Source organism: Vicugna pacos, chromosome 3 (genome assembly GCF_048564905.1).
Source record: "Vicugna pacos chromosome 3, VicPac4, whole genome shotgun sequence".
Classification (NCBI taxonomy): Eukaryota; Metazoa; Chordata; class Mammalia; order Artiodactyla; family Camelidae; genus Vicugna; species Vicugna pacos.
In genome coordinates this window covers 103489889-103510066 of record NC_132989.1, presented here as the reverse complement: position 1 = coordinate 103510066, position 20178 = coordinate 103489889, and the positions used below count along the sequence as shown (strand labels likewise).

Below are 20178 nucleotides of genomic sequence, written 5' to 3'. Positions count from 1 at the left end.
TTCGCTTCTTCTGTCACCAGACAACTCTACCTTAAATACCAGCCAATTACAAACTTAAGCTCCTCTGTCCATAAAGACATGCCATAAAAAGATATTGGATGAAAAATCACAGGATATACACTTGTGTCTCACCACCCCAAGCTATTTTCAGTGTTGAGGACCATAGTCCCAAGCTTTAGAACTTATGAAGGGGAAAAGGTGGTCTTGAATCTTTTTATGGTAACAGAACAAGAGTTCAATACCACTATGTGAACTTGAGCTCTGCTCCAGGCAGAAGTGAACAGCCTAGCCTGTGTCGCACTCTAAACTGGAGTGTCCTTAATAGGTGCACTGACTGCCCAGGAGGGAGGAGCTTATGCCGTCAGTGGGGGAATGTCGCTTCTGTGTAAATCAAACAGAAACAAATAGTGTCTACCTTACATCTATTAAAAGAGAAGATTAATATTTTCCATCAGATAAATGAAGCAGAGCCATTTTATTGGACTGGTCTATTCCAAGGATTAGGGGGCTGGTTTAATGGGGTATGAGGAAATGTGCTTCAATTTGATCTTTTTTTGTTTTGTTTTTCATTCTCAATCTAATCTTTCCTCCCTTTGCAGATCTCTTACCACCCAGCAACTAACCCAGTTCTGTTCTCCACAGTCACCAGCTCAGCTTTAAATATACGAAACTTACAGGAAATTTTCAGAGGAGGGACCTTATGGGATTCAGTGCAGGCTGCCCCCAAATATGTCACTTTGGCATATTAATTATTTTGAATTAAAGTTACTCTAGAAAGAGCAGGTGCAACAAAGATTTTCTGACCCTCCTTTGTCCTGAAAGCAGGAAATAAATTCCCCATGTGAAGGCTGCCATCCCTTCACCTCGAGGGTAGAAGGCATCCTTATCGCCAGAGACAGGGAATTCAGGGCCAAGAAGGCTGTATAAACAAACTTGTTACTTTTTCATTAATTTACTACCTCAATCCCAAACCCCCCTCCTTTTTTTTTTTTTTGCCAATTCTTCACAAAGTATTGTTTCTTTGTCTAAAAGATATAAAAGCTGCCTACTTGGGTTACTTCTTTGGGACTCTGACTTGTCCAAAATTAAATTTGTTTTCTTCCTGTTAATTTATCTTATTTCAATTTAATTATTAGGCTCGCGAAAGAACCTGGAAGGGAAGAAGGGAAAATTTTTCTTCCTCTAAGCATTAGTTTCAATCTTTCTTTGTAAATATGATTAAGGTCGATTTTTAAAAACAGAGTTGATTTTGGTTTCATTCCTCCAGCCCCACAATGATTAAGTTTCCTCTCCAACAAAATATCTTTAACGCCACTCTTGCTTTTTCCTTTCCTCGCAAATACAAATTATTTAAATTCTTCATTTTCTGTGCTTCTTTCCCTTTATTTCAACCACAAACTCTTCCACAACTACCTTAATTTCCTCAAGCTGCTAAGGCTAAACAGGTTTCATCTTTTTTCTGAAGACGACCTCTCAATACCTTCTGACATGTTCCAAAGGAGACAGTTTAAGATCCAAACTTTGCTCACAACTGTTAGCCACTGATTTTTCTTCATCAGAATCCTTTGTCTCTCCACTCTTCAGTGTATTTTCCCTTTTTGCTGTTTTTCACTCTTTGATTTTGATGTGACATCCAACTATTGAATGTACAAGTATTCTCTTGTGGGACAAGAAAAGCAAGGCTGGATATCATTTTTCTTGAGAATATGGAATATAATACTCCATCGTCTTCTTCATATTAGTATTGCTGGTAAGAAATCTGTAGTCTTTCTGATGCCTGATCTTTGCATGAGACCCATGGATCTATTTTTCTTTGGGAGCTTCATAGAAGCTTTTGTCTGTGTAGATTTCTGGAAATGTAAGGTATTGCTCTTTGGTGTTTGTATATTTCTGTCAAAATTGCAGGATACTCACCAGGCAGAACTGTCATTCTGCAATCCCATACCATTCTGTTCCTCGGACATTCTAATTAATTTTTCATTGATATGCCTTCTCTTCCATTTTTCTTGTTCCGGAACTCCTATTATTCAGACACTGGTTCTCACTGTTTTTCCCTTTAATTCCATCCTCCTTTAGCTCTGATTTTCTATTTCTTTGTCTTCTTACTTTCCTTTCTTAATTATGTTCCAAATGTTACTCTCCACATCATCCATTGAGCTTTTTATGTTTGTTATTATACCTTTAAATTCTAAAGACTATTTTTTCTATGTGAATTCACTTTTTTAAAAAATTATGTGTAAGTAGCAGATAGTATTTTCCACAGATGACTGCAACAGTATTTCCAGTCTATATCCTCTTTCAGTAACTCGTTACTCCCTAATCAAGAGGAAGTGCTCCAATTTACAATAGTCAAGACATGGAAACAACCTAAATGTCCATCAACAGATGACTGGATAAAGAAGATGTGGTGTGTGTGTGTGTGTGTGTGTATATTTGATCCAGCAATCCTACTCCTGGGTGAATATCTAGATAAAACTCTAATTCAAAAAGATACATGCACCCTGATGGTTACAGTAGCACTATTTACAATAGTCAAGACATGGAAGCAATCTAAATGGTCACCGACAGATGAATGGATAAAGAAGATGTGGGGTGTGTGTGTATGTGTGTGTGTGTGTGTATGTGTGTATGTATGTGTGTGTATATATGTGTGTGTGTGTATATATATATATAATGGAATCTTACTCAGCCATAGAAAAGAATGAAATAATGCCATTTGCAGCAACATGGATGAACCCAGACATTATCATATTAAGTGAAGTAAGTCAGACAGGAAAAGACAAATATCATATGATATCACTTATATGTGGAATCCAAAAAAATAAATAAATTGTATTTATAAACCAAAAATAGACACATGGATATAGAAAACAAACTATGGTTACCAAAGAGGAAAGGGCGAGGATGGATAAATTAGGGGTTGGGGATTAACAGACACACACTACTATATGTAACATAAATAAACAAGGACCTACTGTATAGCACGGGGACTATATTCAATTTCTTGTAATAACATATAATGGAAAAGAATCTGAAAAGAAAAAAAATATATGTATAACTGAATCACTTTGCTGTACACCTGATACTAATATTGTAAATCAACTATGCTTCAATAAAAAAAATTTTTTTAAGAAGAGGAACTGCTCAATAGCCCTCATCTTGAATCCCCAACAAGAGGTGGAATCCAGTTTCTCTCTTCTAGAATCCTGTAGTTGACAGAATGTAGTCAAGGTGATGATGTGTGATTTTTGAGGCTAAGTCAGAAAAAGTGAAGAGACACCTGCCTTGGGAGCTGTAACCCTTGGACTACATCCCTGAGCCACTGTGTAAGCAGTCAGCTATTCTGAAGCTATCAAACTCCGGGGAACCCCAACGAGGCATGGAGAGACCACACAGAAGTACAGAGACACAGAGGGAAGAGGTCCAGCCCACCCCAATTACTCCAGCTTTTCACCCACCATTTGCCTGAAACCTTATTGGAAACTCTAAGCCAGAAACACCCAGTCACGTCTTCCCCTACATCCTGAACCATGGGAACCATGCTAAAGGATAAAGTAACTGTTGTTGTGGTACATCACTACATTTTATGGTGATAGGTGGCAATGGCTAACCAGAAGAGTCACCTATTTTATTTGATGAGTGGAACATACATTAATTTATATTGAATTATATATTAATATATATTAATCCTGCATACCTGGAAACAAGAGCTTTGTTTACAAGTTTTCCTCTGCATAACTCTAATTCCTTCTAGTTGCTTTTTTCTCCCTATTTTTTTCCCCTGTAATTCACAGTAACAGCTTTCATCAAATGTGTTGATTGATAATTTAACTAGATATATAATGCTGCGTTCCAAATGATGTTCTTCAGAAAATTTTAGAAATTATGACATTTTCTTTTAACACTCACTATTGCTCTTGAAAAGTCTACTCAGAAACTGATTTTCATTTGGTTCTAGTAACATAATAATAATAATAATAATAATAATAATAATAACCTGATTATGCCATATTTACACTGAAGATCTTGTCCTTATTGTTTTAAAATTTTGTAATGATAGAAATTTAAGCACCTTCAGTTTAATGTTTTATGGAGTCCTTTCGGTATGATTATTGATGTCTTTCCTCAGCTTTGGGGAAAAAATTACGTTGTTTAATATTTGATTATCTCTGCATTATTTGATCTTTTCTCTCTCTCTCTCTTTTCCTCATTTTCTAGATTTTCTATTAGAAAACATATTAGACCTTCTGGAGTTATCCTTGACTGTTTTATTTAGACCATCCCTTTTAAATTTGCTTTGATTATTTATAATTTGAAATAAAATTTTTGTTTGTTTCAAATAAGCCTTCTTATAAAAATATCCTACATTTTCCCTCTCTCTTGGAAGAAGTAATTTCATTATTCTAAAGTTCTTTACTTTTCTCTGACTTATTTCTCATTCCACCAGAGATTGATGCTCTATTTACTAAATGAAGTTCTTTTTTTATGCTGCAGGACTTTCCAAAGTGTTAGTGAACGTTTTGTTATTCTTTTACATTTGTGTAAAAGGTTCATTAGAGGCTTTAATGACTTTTCTTCTTCCTTACAAGCCTGACCATTAAATAACCATGAGGGCAACACGCTGTCCAAATGGGACTGTCAAGCAGCCAGGCAGTGCATGGTGGCAGCTGCTAGGTTAGCTTGCCACACTTCCATAGACTTGGCCACTAAAGACACAAAGTTTCAAAACCAGTTTAGACAGTTAATTACTGTAAGCAGAGCAGGCAGCATGTTTGTCTCAGTTCCCCTTGCTCCCAAGTCCCCAGGGCTGATGGGCATCACAGACCCACTGTGCACATAGCGGATCTACAATGGGGAGTCCCCAGGGGAAGTTCTAGCACTGTCTATTTCCCTGGGAAGCAAGCAAATCCTCATCAGGAAGGAAAGGGAGAGGCTTTTATCTACTATCCTGGAATATCACTGGGGAGTGAGATGTTTTCTATTTGTACTATTCTCAAATTAAGCTAACCTAAGCAAAATGACCGTTAGTATCTGGATGTGAAGAAATGTGAGAGACTAATGAAAAATCACCTTCCAGTAAGGATGGACTCTTGTCTATCGGGATTGAGAACTTCCAAGTAAATTGTGCACATGGGGAGCATGAAGGTGATGAGCTCCCATCTCCACTGCTGTACACAAACATTGGGTGTTACTAACAAACAATTTGAGAGCCATAATCACTTCTAGGAAGATATCTGTTTGGATGTTTTGCTTATGCTATTAGTAGAGGTGGGAGGGGGAGGAGAAGACATTCAAGGCAGCACATTGCCGAGGAGGAAATAAACTAAATAACCAACGAGTCCAAATTAAAGTTGAAAATAATACTCTCTTCCAAATAATACTCACTTTCCTCTCAGCTTTCTTCTGTCCTACTCTCATTAATGCCCACTTCTGTTCTGGTGATTGGAGGAGCTATCACTGTGGCCACTACACTTTTAGTTGCCCATAAAGTCTTCAGAATTTTTATTCATCTGAAAGCTCATCAGTTTGTTCCCTTTGCTTCTCATCTATACTTATCATTTCATTTTCTTCTTCTTTAGGTGGGAAAGGAGACAACCAAGAGTGTTTAGGCTACCATGTAGAAATCTACTTTAAAGAAAAAAATAGTGCAGTTATACTGAGTAAAATTAAAACTGTAGGCTCTAATTGCACCACAAATAATTGTGTTTTAACTTACATTACTAAATAAAACATAACTGTGCAGGTTGTGTTAACTTTGTTTTTATTTTTTGCTGTTGAGTCTCCAAATTTCAGGGATATTTAAAATCTATTAAATGTAGTTGTTTTGTATCATTAGCTCAAGAGGTCTTTTACATAAGGTTGAATTAAATCACTAAGCTTCATCCTTACTGAAAAATCTCTTGAAGTTCTATCACTAATGGTTAAACAAAATTTTTGATTGAACTATCCATTAAATAGTAATTACTTGGATGATGTTTTAAAGTTTAATGAATAGAAAATTATCAGGAATAGATTTAAAATATTGATACAATTTAATAGAATATTTAATACATCCTTATTACAAAGCAGCACATTGGTCTATAATAGAGACCAAGGTATGACTGTACATATGACAACCTATATTAATTGAGCATAATTTCTTTTTATTATTACTCATGGGTAATTATGATACATTCACTTGTTTTCTAGAGTTCACAAAAATATTTTTATATATGTTCTCAAACATTTGAAATAATTTAAAACCAAGTTGATGAGATTTAATCTCAAGATTGTTCATATTTTTTCTTTAAAATCATAACTATAAACTATATTTGAAGGTGTTCTTCTTTTCAAGTTTGCCTAAAGTACCTCACTTCTTTTGTGTAAATTCTATGAAAAATGTTAATGTGTATGTGTGGTGGTGATGTGGTGACACAGTGGATAACTTTCTGTTGTTAGTACTACATACTACCACTTTGAACATAGACAAAAATGAGGTTATTAAAATGAATTCCTTTTTTATTTTGTATTTGTTATTTTATTTTCTACTCTTCAATTTTGAGGCTTTCAATTTACCATTAATATCTTCTTGAAAATATTTTAAGCTGACATTTTCTACTTTTTTTGCATTACTTGTAATTTGATTTTATCGCCAGCTATGAAAGGCTTGATATTTTTTCTCCTATTTTAATACCCTTAAATAATCATTCTTATTTCTCATTGTGTCATTTTCAATTTATAGCCAATCTGATTTTAGTAAAATAGAAACAAATGCTGGTTGGAAAAAAAAAAGAAGGTTCCATATATTTCCATGTAATTTTGTGTTTAATTTCATTTGTGATCCTCTTCACATAAAAATAAAGACTACACACCATTAAGATTCTATAGCTTAATTTCATTTTTCAGCTAAGTTGTTTGCTTGCATCTTTTAGTCATCAGTCAAGTGGAAAGAGAAAGAGATAAATTCACAGAACTTATTTCCAGTCAGTTAAAAAAAAAGGCCCAAGTTTGCCAATAAATAAACATATGTGTCAACAAGGACAAATAACTACTTCAGCTTCTGCAGCAACTGGATGATGTTCCAACTAAACCCTCCCTGATGAATTTAACAATTACTTAAAAATTGTTATAGTCACTAAACAAAATAAGATGAATAGAATAGATTGAAGATGCAACTAATGATGCTTGGCAATCTTCTCAAGCAAGAATTGAATTTAATTGTTTTCAATTCCTTTGAGAAATCATTACATGAGTTTTATATTTCACTTACAACATAACTAGCCACAGAATTCAAGTCTTTTGAAACAAGAGGGAAAGTATAAGAATAAAATACTTTGTGCCTATTATAATTTATGTGATATTAAGCAAAATAAGCATAAGAGAAAGAAAAAAAAGACAAATTATAATTTTTAAGCTGAAAGTAAAAAATAAGTACAATGTAACCAAAGATTATTTAAGTGTTAAAAATCTGTAGCACTTTTAGTAAGTAATGTTGAGAATTACTTATGTTCTTGGGCAAACTTTCTGTAACTAAAGCTAGTATATTTTATCATCTCAGGATATTTGGCTATACAGCAATGACATACAATTCACATCACTAATTTTGTTTGAAACTTCACTATTATAAGCTTTGATCAGTATTCAGAATTTCCCAGAACATTCAAAATTTCAAATATTCTCCTAAATTATTATTTATGTTTAACAAGCAAAGATATTATGAAAAAATAATTACAAGAATTTAAGTAAAGTAATAAAAGCTATTGGGATAAATTTTAAAAATCATAATTAGTCTGGAGGACTAATTTAGAAAAAAAATTTTTATTTTATATGACTACACTTTATATGGATAATTCTATTCAATCCCCCCAAAGGATTAATAAATATGTATCTTAAGAGATATTAAAATTCATGACCCTTCTCAGGGTATGTTTTTGAGACTGAACAACAACAACAAGATCAGAGTCAAGAAATAAAGGTGTCAGCATAAAAATTGGGAGAGAAAAAGAAACAGGGAAGTAAAAAATCAAAGAAATATTGTAAGAAGAGATATCTTGATTATTACAACATATAACAGCTTGGTTCAACAAACACAAAGCATGTACACATTGTCAGAATCAAGATGTTCAGTGACAAAGATGATTTTGTTTTTGCCCTGTGTTGACCTGTCAACATGAAATTTAACACGCATTAATTATTAAAATATTTTACATGTACGTGTTTTAAGATCCAGCATGTTTTCTCATGAATCAAGTTCTATCTCATTCAGCGTCCTTCTGTTGTTTATTTTTTAGCAACTTTTAATCTCATCCTTTAAAAGCAAACATTTTGCCTGGGGCAGTATGGCCAGGAGGGTTTGCCTAGTACGAATTATTTGTCTTAACTGGTCTTTTCAGCAGGACAGTTCTCATAAAACTGTACATTTGATTCCGCATTTCATATTATTAGTGCACACAAATAAACATGCCGTTAGGTATGAATGGGATTATTTTCCTCTTGTTTAGTAGAAATAAACAGGCAAACACAATGGGTTGTGGTCGTTTCACTCTTCAGGCAAATCATCCTACAAATGTACTTTAACCACGGTGTAAATCACAGCCAATTTTAGTAATAAAATAGATGTCTGTTGAAATGTATTATTTGGTTGTGACATTTCTTAGCTATTCATTTGTGTATACAAATGTATATCTGGGCACATAAAAGAAACTGCCTTAATGAATTACCTTTTTTTTGTAAACTAACTGAGTGCAGAGCTACAATGTGCATAAACTGACCCTAGATCAATATCCAATCAACAACACTTCCTTCAGACATTTCACTGTTGAACTGACTCACACTGGAGTATTTTCTTTATCTTAAAAATATGTTGAGAGTTGTGTATATTGGAAGAGAAAACTCAGAATACTGGTTGACTGAAAACATATCAGGTAAAAGAAAGTGTGTTCTGAAAATTGTGGTTAAGATACTACAAAGAATGCATGCAATGGACAATGAAAAGTTATAAAACAGTAAATTGAAAGGTTGAAAAAAAAAGCTGGTTGCAAAGTGAGGCTTTAAAAACAAGGCCCAATTTTCATAAGAAAGAACTATTACAATCTAGTTTAAAACTACTATTTAAAAAATGGAGAATAAAAATTTAGAACTGTTTTAGCTGGTTAAAATAGAAAAAAAAATCAATTTACTTATTGTATAGGCCAGATTTCAGTTGCTATTTTGTTTTTGGCCAGACAACAAATTAAATATATGGTCACACATTTATTTCATGTTTTTAAAGTGTGTTTAAAGTCATGTTTTAAAGTATGACTTTTTAATATTGTGTTACTTTCATATCTTTACTGTAAAAGAACTTACTTACCAGTTTTCATTATTTTATCTCCAAATTTGTGAACATCTAACTATTTCTGTCTTGTTTTAACTTAACATTTATGGATGATGTTACATTAGTAATCCATGATCCCAGCTGCTCAACTAAAAGCAAGATCTTCTGTACTTTATGTTGGTTAAATTAAAGACAAGATGATGATGTTTCATTTGGAAGTATTTCCACTTCTCTGTATGTGTGTGCTTTAATATTCTACATGTTTCCTTTGACTCACATGTTTCCAGCATACTAAATAGGCCAGCAGGAAAATATGTTGGGAAGAAAGCCTCATCAACAATGTAGCATGTGGCCAACAAATAATTATTACTTACACTGCCACTTCCATTTCTGAGTATTTCCTTTAGATTCCTCTTTGCACTGACGTAAAAAAAACTGCGTTGAATTAAATGTGCTTTTTGTTAGAAGCTGCTGTCCTTTTCCACTGATGTGTGTCCTAAGTTAAAATAACACAATGCACTCAGAAGGGGCTTGCTTGATTTTAAAGGGTTTGCATATTCCTCTTCTATTTTGATATCCAGAATTACAACTTGTATCAATAGATGTTATTATTTCCTTTAAAAATATGGAAACTGAGACTTTGAGAGATTAGGTCATGTTCCTAAGGAATCTTGGCTGTTAATATATGCTGAAGTTGAAACTCCAGGGTTTTTTCCTCTATAAGTGGTTGTCACTATCTTAAGAGTAAAGCAATTATAGGTTGAAATTTAGTAGCGATAAATTTATGTATTCAACAAGAGCTCTACCCACAAAAACAAGATCAAATAAAGTTGTGTTTTTTCTCTGATGTTTTACACCTATTTACTGATATGCCTAGTACACTCCAGTGAATTAATCCAAGTTTCCTGATAAGATAGTACTAGATTTGAATCCTTGCTCTAAAATTTATTAGCTAAGTAACTAGATATAATAAGTAGCCTCTCCAAGCTTCAGTTTCCTCTTGGTAAAGCAAGAATAGCAATCCTTGTATTGCAATAGTGTTGTGTAAATTACAGCACCTAAATTGCCTAGTAATAACTGGCACCCATTATGCCAGTAAGTAGTAACTAGTATTCCTTTTATTATTTAATGTTTTAAAGTATTACATAATTTCATTTTTGTAAATATAATGCTAATGTTTATATATGATAAAAATGTGAATAGAACTGAATATTTGTGGAATTTTAAAGTAGAAATCTCAGGGGGATTAACATAAATTTCATACTGTATATTAGTCACTTCAGAAATATGTGTTTGGTACAAATTTGCATTTGATCAAAACGGATCAGAGACCTAAGTGTAAAACACAAGCTATAAAACCTTTAGAAGATAGCATAGGAAGAAATATAAAGGAACTCAGCTATGTGAATAACATTAAGGTGCAATATCAAAGTCATAATCCTTGAAAGAAAAAAACTGAGAAGCTGAACTTCATTCAAATCAAAGACTTCTGCTCTGCAAAAGACAACCTCAAGAGAATGAGAAGATAGACCACAAACTGGAAGAAAATATTTACAAAAGACACATCTGATAAAGGACATTGATAAAATTTACAAAGCTCTCTTAAAATCAACAATAAAGAAACAAAACTCAATTTAAATTAGGAGACACCTCACTAGAGAAGATACAAAGATGGCAAATAAGCACATGAAAAGGTCACACAGATTTCCTGTTATCAGGAAATACACATTAAATAACAGTGAGATACCACTACCCATTTATTTGAACGGCCCAGATCTGGAACACTGACAACACCCTTTGTGGAGGATGTGAAGCAGTTAAGAACTCTTACTTATTGTGGGTGGGAATGCACAATAGTACAGCCACTTTAATGACAGTTTGGAGGTTTCTGACAAAACTCTTACCATATGATCCAATAATCATGCTTTTTGGTATTTACCCAAAGGAGCTGAAAACTTACATCTATACAATAACCTGCACATGGATGTTTATGGCAGCTGCCATTGCCAAAACATGGAAGCAACCAAGATGTCCTTCCATAGATGAATGGATAAACTGTGGTACATCCAGACAATGGAATATTATTTAGCACTAAAAAGAGCTGACCTTTGAAGCCATGAAGACATAGAGGAACCTTCAATGCACATTATTAAGTGAAAAAAACCAATCTGAAAAAGGATACATAAAAATTTTAACAGTATAATATTCTGGAAAAGGCAAAACTATGGAGACAGTAAAATGATCATGGTTGCCAGGGGCTGGGGGCACTGGGGATGAACAGGTGAAGCACTGAGGAATTTGGGGTAGTGAAAAAATACTCTGTATGATAACATAATGATGAGCATATGCCATTATACTTTTGTCTGAATCCAGAGGATATACAACATCAAGGGTAACTGTAATGGCACCTTGGACACTGGATGATTGTGATGTGTCAGTGTAGGTTCATCAGCTCTAATAGTTGTACCACCTTGTGAGTGATTCTGATAATGAGGCTGTGCATGTGTCAGGGGAGGGGTATTTGGGGAATCTATGCACCTACTCTCAATTTTCCTGTGAACTTAAAACCACTGTAAAATATAGTCTATTTAAATAAATAAATGAACAAGTAATAAACAATTCTATGAGGAAGTTATGAGGACAAATTTCAGTGGAAAGAGAAAACACAATACTCTATACATTTTTAGTGGTGTTATAATAAGTTTATTCTGAATTTAAGGGTAACTCAGTGATGAGCTAAAAACAAGCCATTGTTAGTAAACCAACTGCATTCTTCTTTTCCCTCATCTCTCCCTGTGTAATTTTTTTAGGCTATTCCCATCTTTTATTTATCCCTCTCCAACAATTAGATGGAAATGAAAGAATAGGCTATACCTATGTTTTTAATGAATCAAACTGCTGTGGTGTATTAGAATGGAAATTATAACGTTTTTGTAAAGTTCCTACATTTTGAGAGTAAGTACCAATTGTTTAGAATGATGCAAAACTAGAGTAAATCAAAACCAGCATAAAACAACTGACATTAAGATCAGGTCACCCTAAAACATCCTGAAGAAGCTTAAGCTTGGAGCAACAAATCACAATATTTTAAAGAAGCCAAGAGACAATGACCATAGTAATTAATCATAAACAAAGATTCAGAACTTAAGGGGAAGTCAGGCTCATGCTTCTATTCCCATGCAAGGACCATGCACAGAAATCTAAAAAATAAAAACAAAAACATACAAACAAAAAACATGTCTGGTTCTTATTGTTGACCAACTGAATCGGAATCTTTCCGAGTAGGGCTGATTGTTTGTTATTCTTGTTTACAGTTTGGTAGATGCATATAGTGAAATACTGTGCAACAGTTAAATTTAACACTGTAAGTGTAGAAATAATATTATAAATCTTTAAAATACATCATGTTAATAAGAAAAAAGAGAAACTGTTTAGCAAAATACCATTTATATAAATTTTAAAAATGCAAGTTAATATTTTAAATATACTACTTTCACAATTTTATAATGAAACATATTATACATATTATACCTTAATAACTTAAAAATACTTTCCTTGAAAAGATTTATAGAGAAAAGTTGAGTAATTCAAGAGTTATTACCCCCTCTTTTTATACCTATGAAATGTATTCTTTTCTTTTTGCTTTATTAGCCATGCTAATATAGAATTACAGAATGTAAGGGTGTCTCAAATTTAACCTCACCCAACTATTCTGCTTTTAGTTATGATGAAACCAGAACCCCATGGGATTAAATAATTTGCCCATAATCATAATGATAATTATGGCAGAGCATGGGATACAACATGTCTCATAATGCACTCTCCAGAAAAATATCTACAAGACTGTTAGCCTTAATTGTGTTTTTATTTTATTTTTTCATCATAAGCAACTTCAAAACTTTGTTTTCATTTATTCTACAAAATCCCCTTGGTTAATATCATGTAAGATGTAAAAAGGCAAATTGATTTCCTCATAAGGTCAAAACAGGAGATTTTCCATCCTCATCATTTCCATTTAACATAAAGCTGACAGTCTTAACCATTACAATTAGTAAATAAAAATACAATCACAGGTGTACTAATTGCAATGGGAGAAATAAACTCATTAAAAATTTTTAAACACTCACAAAAATAGAAATTTGGAATGACAGTATAAAAAACTTATCTTTCTCGTAACCATTTGAGCATAAATTGTTAACTTGAGATACCATCATTCCTGAGTTCTTTAGTTGGCATTTCCTACCAAGTAAATTATCTTACACATTTCAAATTTTCTATCAAAATCACTAATGTAGCACTGATATAATATTATCATCCTCAGGCTCCATTTAAATTTCACCAATTTTTCCAATACTATCTTTTGCAGTAAAAATATTCCTCTCAAATCATGTGCTGCACTTAGGCTTATGTCTTTTTAGTATCTTTGAGTCTGGAACAGTTAATTTTTCCTTAACTTGATGACTTGAACAATTATGATCATCACACTTGAGTTATTGTGTCATTATTTTCCTCACTTCAGGTTGGTCTGATGTTTCCTCATGTTGTGATTTAGGTCAGGCATTTTTGATAGGATTATTACAGAAGTGGTCTTATGTTTTTACTGCATCCCGTCAACAAAGGACAACTTTCAGTTTATCTCTATATTGACAGTATTCACTTTGATCAACGGATTCAGTCTTCTCAACTGGAAAATTATAAATTTTCCCTTTGTAATGAATACATGTTTTATTGGAAGCTTTCAAAATGCTATGTAAATATTCCAATCATCATAAAATTTTCTAATCAGGTACTTAATAAATTATACCTTCATGAACTAATGCTTTCCATCTTCTCCAATGGGTTACAATCCTTTACTAATATTATTTATTTGGATGTTCAAATAGCCCTCAGTTTGTCCAGAGGGATCCTATTCAAGCTGCTTCTCTGTCCTTTACGTGTTTGTCATTCTTAGAGCACTTGCTTGCTTTTTGACACAACAAGATAGGGCAGGTTTGTCTTGTACACACACTGCTCCAGCTGTGGAATCATCTGTCTCTTAAAAGATCTCTGGTTCCTCTTAGTCAAAAATGGTTATTTAGAAACAAATATCTGGGGTGTTTGGCACACTCATTGTCACTGGGATGTTGCTTTCCTCAGGCTGTCTTATTGGATACAACTCAGTAATATTTGTACACTACTTATACTGCACACACTATAACACATACTATACATATACATAGATATATTTCTATGTCAACACATACAAATAAATTAAAAACCATGAGTTCACACCCATATTTTTAATTGCAGTCCAACAGGACAGAAGTATTCTAGTTTTCTTCCTTTCCTTATTTCTAACTCGTTTCTATTACAGAAAGAATATTTGCTATGATGATCCTTAAACTATTCTCATATTTGATCAATCCCTCTATATGTAACAAATCTCCCCTATCTGCCACCATCCCTTCTCTCTCAGGAGGCATCGGCTACGTGCCCAGGTTCCAGTACGTCATACTGGCCTTTCCTGTGAATAGATGCCCTCCTCAGCCCACACTCTGACTCTCACACTGGGACACTCCACCTTGTGTATGTTCACCACATCCTTTTCTGACTCAGTCAGCCCACATCAGTCCAAATTCCTATATAGTTTCCTTTACTATGTTCAGTCTCTGACATTCCACCTCTGGCTGCCATCCCTAAAAATGCCTCTTATCCTGATTTTGTTCATTCTGTGCAACTGAGACATTTTTAGCCCTTGAAGTTGATGCTCTGTCCCAAAAAGATTTAACTCAGTTGTTCAGCAAGGGTAAGAAAGGGAAGAAAAAGAGAAGAAAGGAAAAGGTGTAAAATTATATTTACTGAGACAACCTAACTGTGTAGAAAATCCTAATCAATCTATTTTTTTTAAATGCTAAATCAGTTAAATAAATTAATCAAGGCCACAGTATGCAAGGTCAAAATACAAAATAATTTGTATTTCTACATACTAGCAAAATACACTTAGGAGGTGAACTCTAAAATTCATACCTTTTACAATAACATTCAAAAACATAAAACACTTAGGGAAAGCCATAGCAGAATATATGTAAGATCTCTATGCTTAAATTTACAAAACATTACTGAGAGAAAAAGAAGTCCTAAATAGATAAAAACATAAAGCATGTTCATAGATTGGAAGATTCAATTTTAAGATGTGTTATGGACTGAATGTCTGTGTCCCCCCAGATACGTATGTTGAGGCCCTAACCTCAAGTTTGGCTATAATTGGCAATGGGGCCTCTAAGAAAGTAGTCACGGTTAATGAGGTCATAAAGATGGGGCCCTGATTCTATGGGATTAGTGCCTATAGAAGAAGAGATTCCAGAGAGTTCTCTCTTTCCCCACCCTATCTCCACCTCCATGGGCACATACACACCTAGGAAAGGCCAATGTGAGGACATTGTGAACAGTTGACCATCTGCAAGCCAGAAGTTGAGCTCTCAACAGAAACCAAACCTGCTGGACCTTGATTTGGAAATTTTAGCCTCAAGATCATGAGAAAGTAAGTTTCTGTTGCCTAAGCCATCAGTCTGTGGTGTTTTGTTATGGTAGCCCAAGCAGATTACTATAAGATGTCACTTCTCTCCAACTTGATTTATACATTTGATAGAAACCAAATAATAACCCAGTATATTTTAAATATATTTTTGATGAAGCTAAATTTTATACAAAAATGCAAATGACATAGAATTGTCAAAAATATTTGAAAGAATCAAAGTTGGTGCACTTACTTGATTTCAAACCTTACTCTGAAGCTACAAATAAGCAAGATAACATATACAATATACAAATAGGTCAATGGAACAGAATTGATCATTCATAATTAGACTAGAATATATATGGTCAATTCATTTTGACTAAGGTATATAACATTTCAAACAGAAAGTGTTTTTACAAATTATGCTAAAACAACTGGTTCTCTGAATGGAAAAAATAACAGTGATTAAAAAACCCTTTTTCTGTGTTACACTGTACACAAAAATGTATGCAAGAGCTAAATGTAAAATACAAAACTATAAATCTACCAGAAGAAAATATGAAGGAAGAATAACCTTATGACCTTAAGGTAATAAAATTTTTGTTAGCTAGGACTCAGAAAGCACTAACGATAAAAAGAGAAAAACAGGAAGATAAAACAGACTTCATTAAAATTAAAAACTTCTCCTCAACATAAAGAAAATGAATGAGTCAGCCAGAGACTGGGAGGAAAATTATTTGTAATAACTATATATCTGACAAAAACTTACATCCAAATGTAAACAACTCCTATGACTCAATTTATAAAATCTCAACAACCTAATAAAACATTGAGCAAAAGTCAAAAAGACATTGCATGAAGGAATTATGTGCATATATATTATACAGCAGCCATTAGCCATTTTATTCAGCCATATTAAAGATGCTCAGCATCCTTAGCCATCAGGGAAATGGAAATAAAGACCGTATTGAAATTCCACTATGTGCTCTGCAGAGTGGCTCAATATAAAGACACTACCAACACCAATGTTCTCCAGAACATTGGATATTAGGAGCTCTCATACATTAGTGGTGAGAGTTTAAAATGGTACATACAACCATTTCAGAAGAAAATTAGAATTTTCTCACTAAGTTAACCATATACTTAATCCATAATGGGAAACTTCACTTCTATGCATTTGCCAAACATACACACACGCACACACATGTACATGCACACACATACACAAAAGGACTCAAACACCTACCAACAGGAGACTGAATAAACAAGTTGTGGCATACTAATACAATAGAGCACCACTCAGCAATAACAAAGAATGAACCACTGATAAACACAAAGGCATGCAAAAACCGAAAAAATATTATGGTGAGAAAAAGAAGCCACATGCAAAAGAACACCTGTTTTGTAAATTCCTTTACATGAAATTCTAAATGAAAAAATATCCATCTCGGTCGAAGGAAGTCAGAACAGTGGTTGCCTGATGTGGGTAGGAGATTGACAAAGAAGGCACACAGGGAACTTTCCAGGTGTTGGAAACACTTTATATTTTCATGCAATTTCAGGGGTTGATATATTTGTCAAAACACCACAGACCATACCTAAGATCAGTGTGTTTTGTATAGGTAAGTAAATTATACTTTAAAATTTAAAGATGCTTTTCATAAAGAGATTTTTTTGAGAAAGTTTAAATATGCCAATAAATATAATCTCCCTATTCCTATAACTGTCTAACTCTGTGTGTATTTCTTACTTTCTTTGCTTTTTATCAGCTGTGTTAATATAGAATTACAGAATGTAACGGTATCTCAAATTTGGTCACCTAAATACTCCATTTTAGGGATAACAAAATGAGAAACACAAGGAATTAAATGATTTTCTCACAATCATACAGAGTTAGTGGCAGAGCATGGAATTCAACACAAGTCCTGTGATCTACTCTCCCCCCAAAATAATTTACAACACTGTTTGCTTTAACTATGTATTTTCAGTTTTGTGTTTAGTATAAGCAATTTCAAAAACATTCTTAAAAAGTAGGCTTGTTATAAAAATAAATTAAAAATACAGAATAGAAATCAAAGGGAAAACAATATATTGCAAGTACCTCTATAAAGAAAGATTGGGCATAGAGAATGTATTCTTAATTCACATTTTAAAATCATTCAAAATAAAATAATTTAACAAACATTCCAATTAAAAATGGGCAAAGAACTTGAATAAACATTTCTCTAAAGAAGATATACAAATAGCCATTAAGACCATGAAAGGATGTTTAACATCATTAGTCCTTAGGGGAATTCAAGTCAAAACCATAATGAGATTCCATTAAGATGTCTATTATTCAGCAAAACAGAAAAAAATCAAATGTTGGCAAGGGTGTGGATAAATTAGAACCTTTCTGCATTGTTGGTGGGAATGTAAAATGGTACAGCGCCTATGGAAAACAGTATGGTGTTTCCTCAAAAGATTAAATATAGAATTACCGTATGATCCAGAAAGTTCACATTTGGGTCCATACACAGAAGTACTGAAAGCTGGAACTCAAACATGTATTTGTACAACAGCACTATTCACAATAGCCAAAAGTGGTAACAACCAAATGTCCATTGACAAGTGACTAGATAAACAAAATATGGTGTGTACACACGACAGAATATTATTCAGCCTTAAAAAGGAATGGATTCCTGATACATACTACAGTATGCTTGAACCTTGAAAACATTATGCTAAGTGAAATAAGCTACACAAAAAGGGACAAATATTGTGTGACTCACATAAGGTACTTAGAATAGGCAAATTCATAGGCAGAAAATAGATTAGTGGGGCACAGGTAAAGCATTAATGGAAAATAATTGTTTAATGAGTTTCAATTTGGGCTGATGGAAATTCTCTGGATGGATACTGATGATAGTTGCTAAGAAATTTAAATGTTTCTGATACCACTGAATTGCACACTTAAAAATGATTAAAATGGTAAATTTTATGTTATGTATATTTTACCACAATAATAAAATAAATTATTTTAGAAACTTTATCAGCATATTTTAATATACATGATGTGCAACGCCTTTTATACACGTGAAGAGAAATGTAATAAATGCATGCCCCTAAAGACTCACTGAGATATTTTTTAAATAATTTTATTGTCAAAAGCCTGGCTTTGCCCCAGAACCATTAATGTAATTTCTAAAATAATTTGTACATATTTATATTATTTAAAATGACTGCAAGCTTTTTAAAATTTAAACATTTAAAAACTTTTAGTATACTTAGTAAATGTATTTCATATATATGTATTTCAAATTGTTATTCTTTATTGGGAAGATATTGTAATATGTGCATGTTTATGTGGGCAAGTATGTGCTTTTCTTGAGATATATTTTTGCCTGAAAATGTTCCAGTTTTCTGTTGCAGTGTGAATCAATTATTTTCTTAGTGATATTAATTTGCAGAAACGTTTGCCTATGTTTCTAACAGTGATAAAATCTTTGCATTCAAGTTTGTCTTAACTGAAAACAATAAGGCTAAAAACATTTCTCTGTGATTCGCGCAGAGCTGTCAGCCCCAGTTCTGCCCTGAAGCACAGAATGTGGCCCCAGCTGTGGGAAATCCTTCACGGATTGTCTCAGTTTCAGAGAGCTGCCTCACCCAAAGTCACCATTTCCCAGGGGAGCTCACATGCAGAATTGTGGACGGGTAGGAGGGTCTGACTATTTCAATGAAAGAAGTTTCTGGCAGGATATTTAAGCTCCAGAGCCCCATTGAGGTGGGCTGAGGCCATAGGACATCACTGATTAACTCTCCCTTAGTTCAATCCTGATTCTTATATTTCCCTTCCACAGATGCTTATGCAAAAAACAAAGCAAAAGAGACAAACAAACAAACACCTAATATGTGTTTTGAAAGGCTACATCGTGCAATACCCCAAATATACACTATTTGCTTGTTACCTGACTACTGCTAAAATTTATACTGGTAAAATGTTCTCTGCAATCTTATCTGATTAGATCCAAAATTTAAAGACTGTCTCTAGAGTTTATCTGAAAATGTCTGCTTGTGACAGTTTTGCATTGCTCATTTTTAATCTAATTTGCTTTGGAACCATTTAAATTTTACCAAGAAGGAAAAAAGCTACTTTGTGAAAGCTTTGAAATCATTCTGATTTTCCCCAAAGAAATTATGATCAAGTCAGGTTCATTGTAGTGTGAGATGAAGAATTTATTAGTAGCCACTGGTTTTGAAGTCTCTCTGGCTTCTTACCTATTTAGAAAAAAAAAAAAAAAAGATTTGTTCCCGATAGAGCCTTTTTTTTCAAAATTTGTTCTGAGAAAAGAAAAGAAACAGTGCCCATTAATCTCATTTCTTCTCTTAGAAGTTGAAAATTACTCAA

At 33.4% G+C, this 20178-nt stretch overlaps 1 protein-coding gene and 1 long non-coding RNA gene across 6 annotated transcripts in view; one reads left to right on the top strand and one right to left on the bottom strand.

Moving 5' to 3' along the window:
• Window positions 1-20178, bottom strand: part of LOC102532653 (cadherin-10) — a 104706-nt gene that overhangs the window by 63073 nt on the left and 21455 nt on the right. The gene's annotated exons all lie outside the window — the stretch shown is intronic.
• LOC140689971 (uncharacterized) overlaps window positions 15651-20178 on the top strand; it is a 45633-nt gene continuing 41105 nt past the window's right edge. For all 3 annotated transcript variants that reach the window (XR_012065119.1, XR_012065118.1, XR_012065117.1), the window contains exon 1: window positions 15651-15815. This is a non-coding gene — a long non-coding RNA (uncharacterized lncRNA). The remainder of the gene's footprint in view (window positions 15816-20178) is intronic.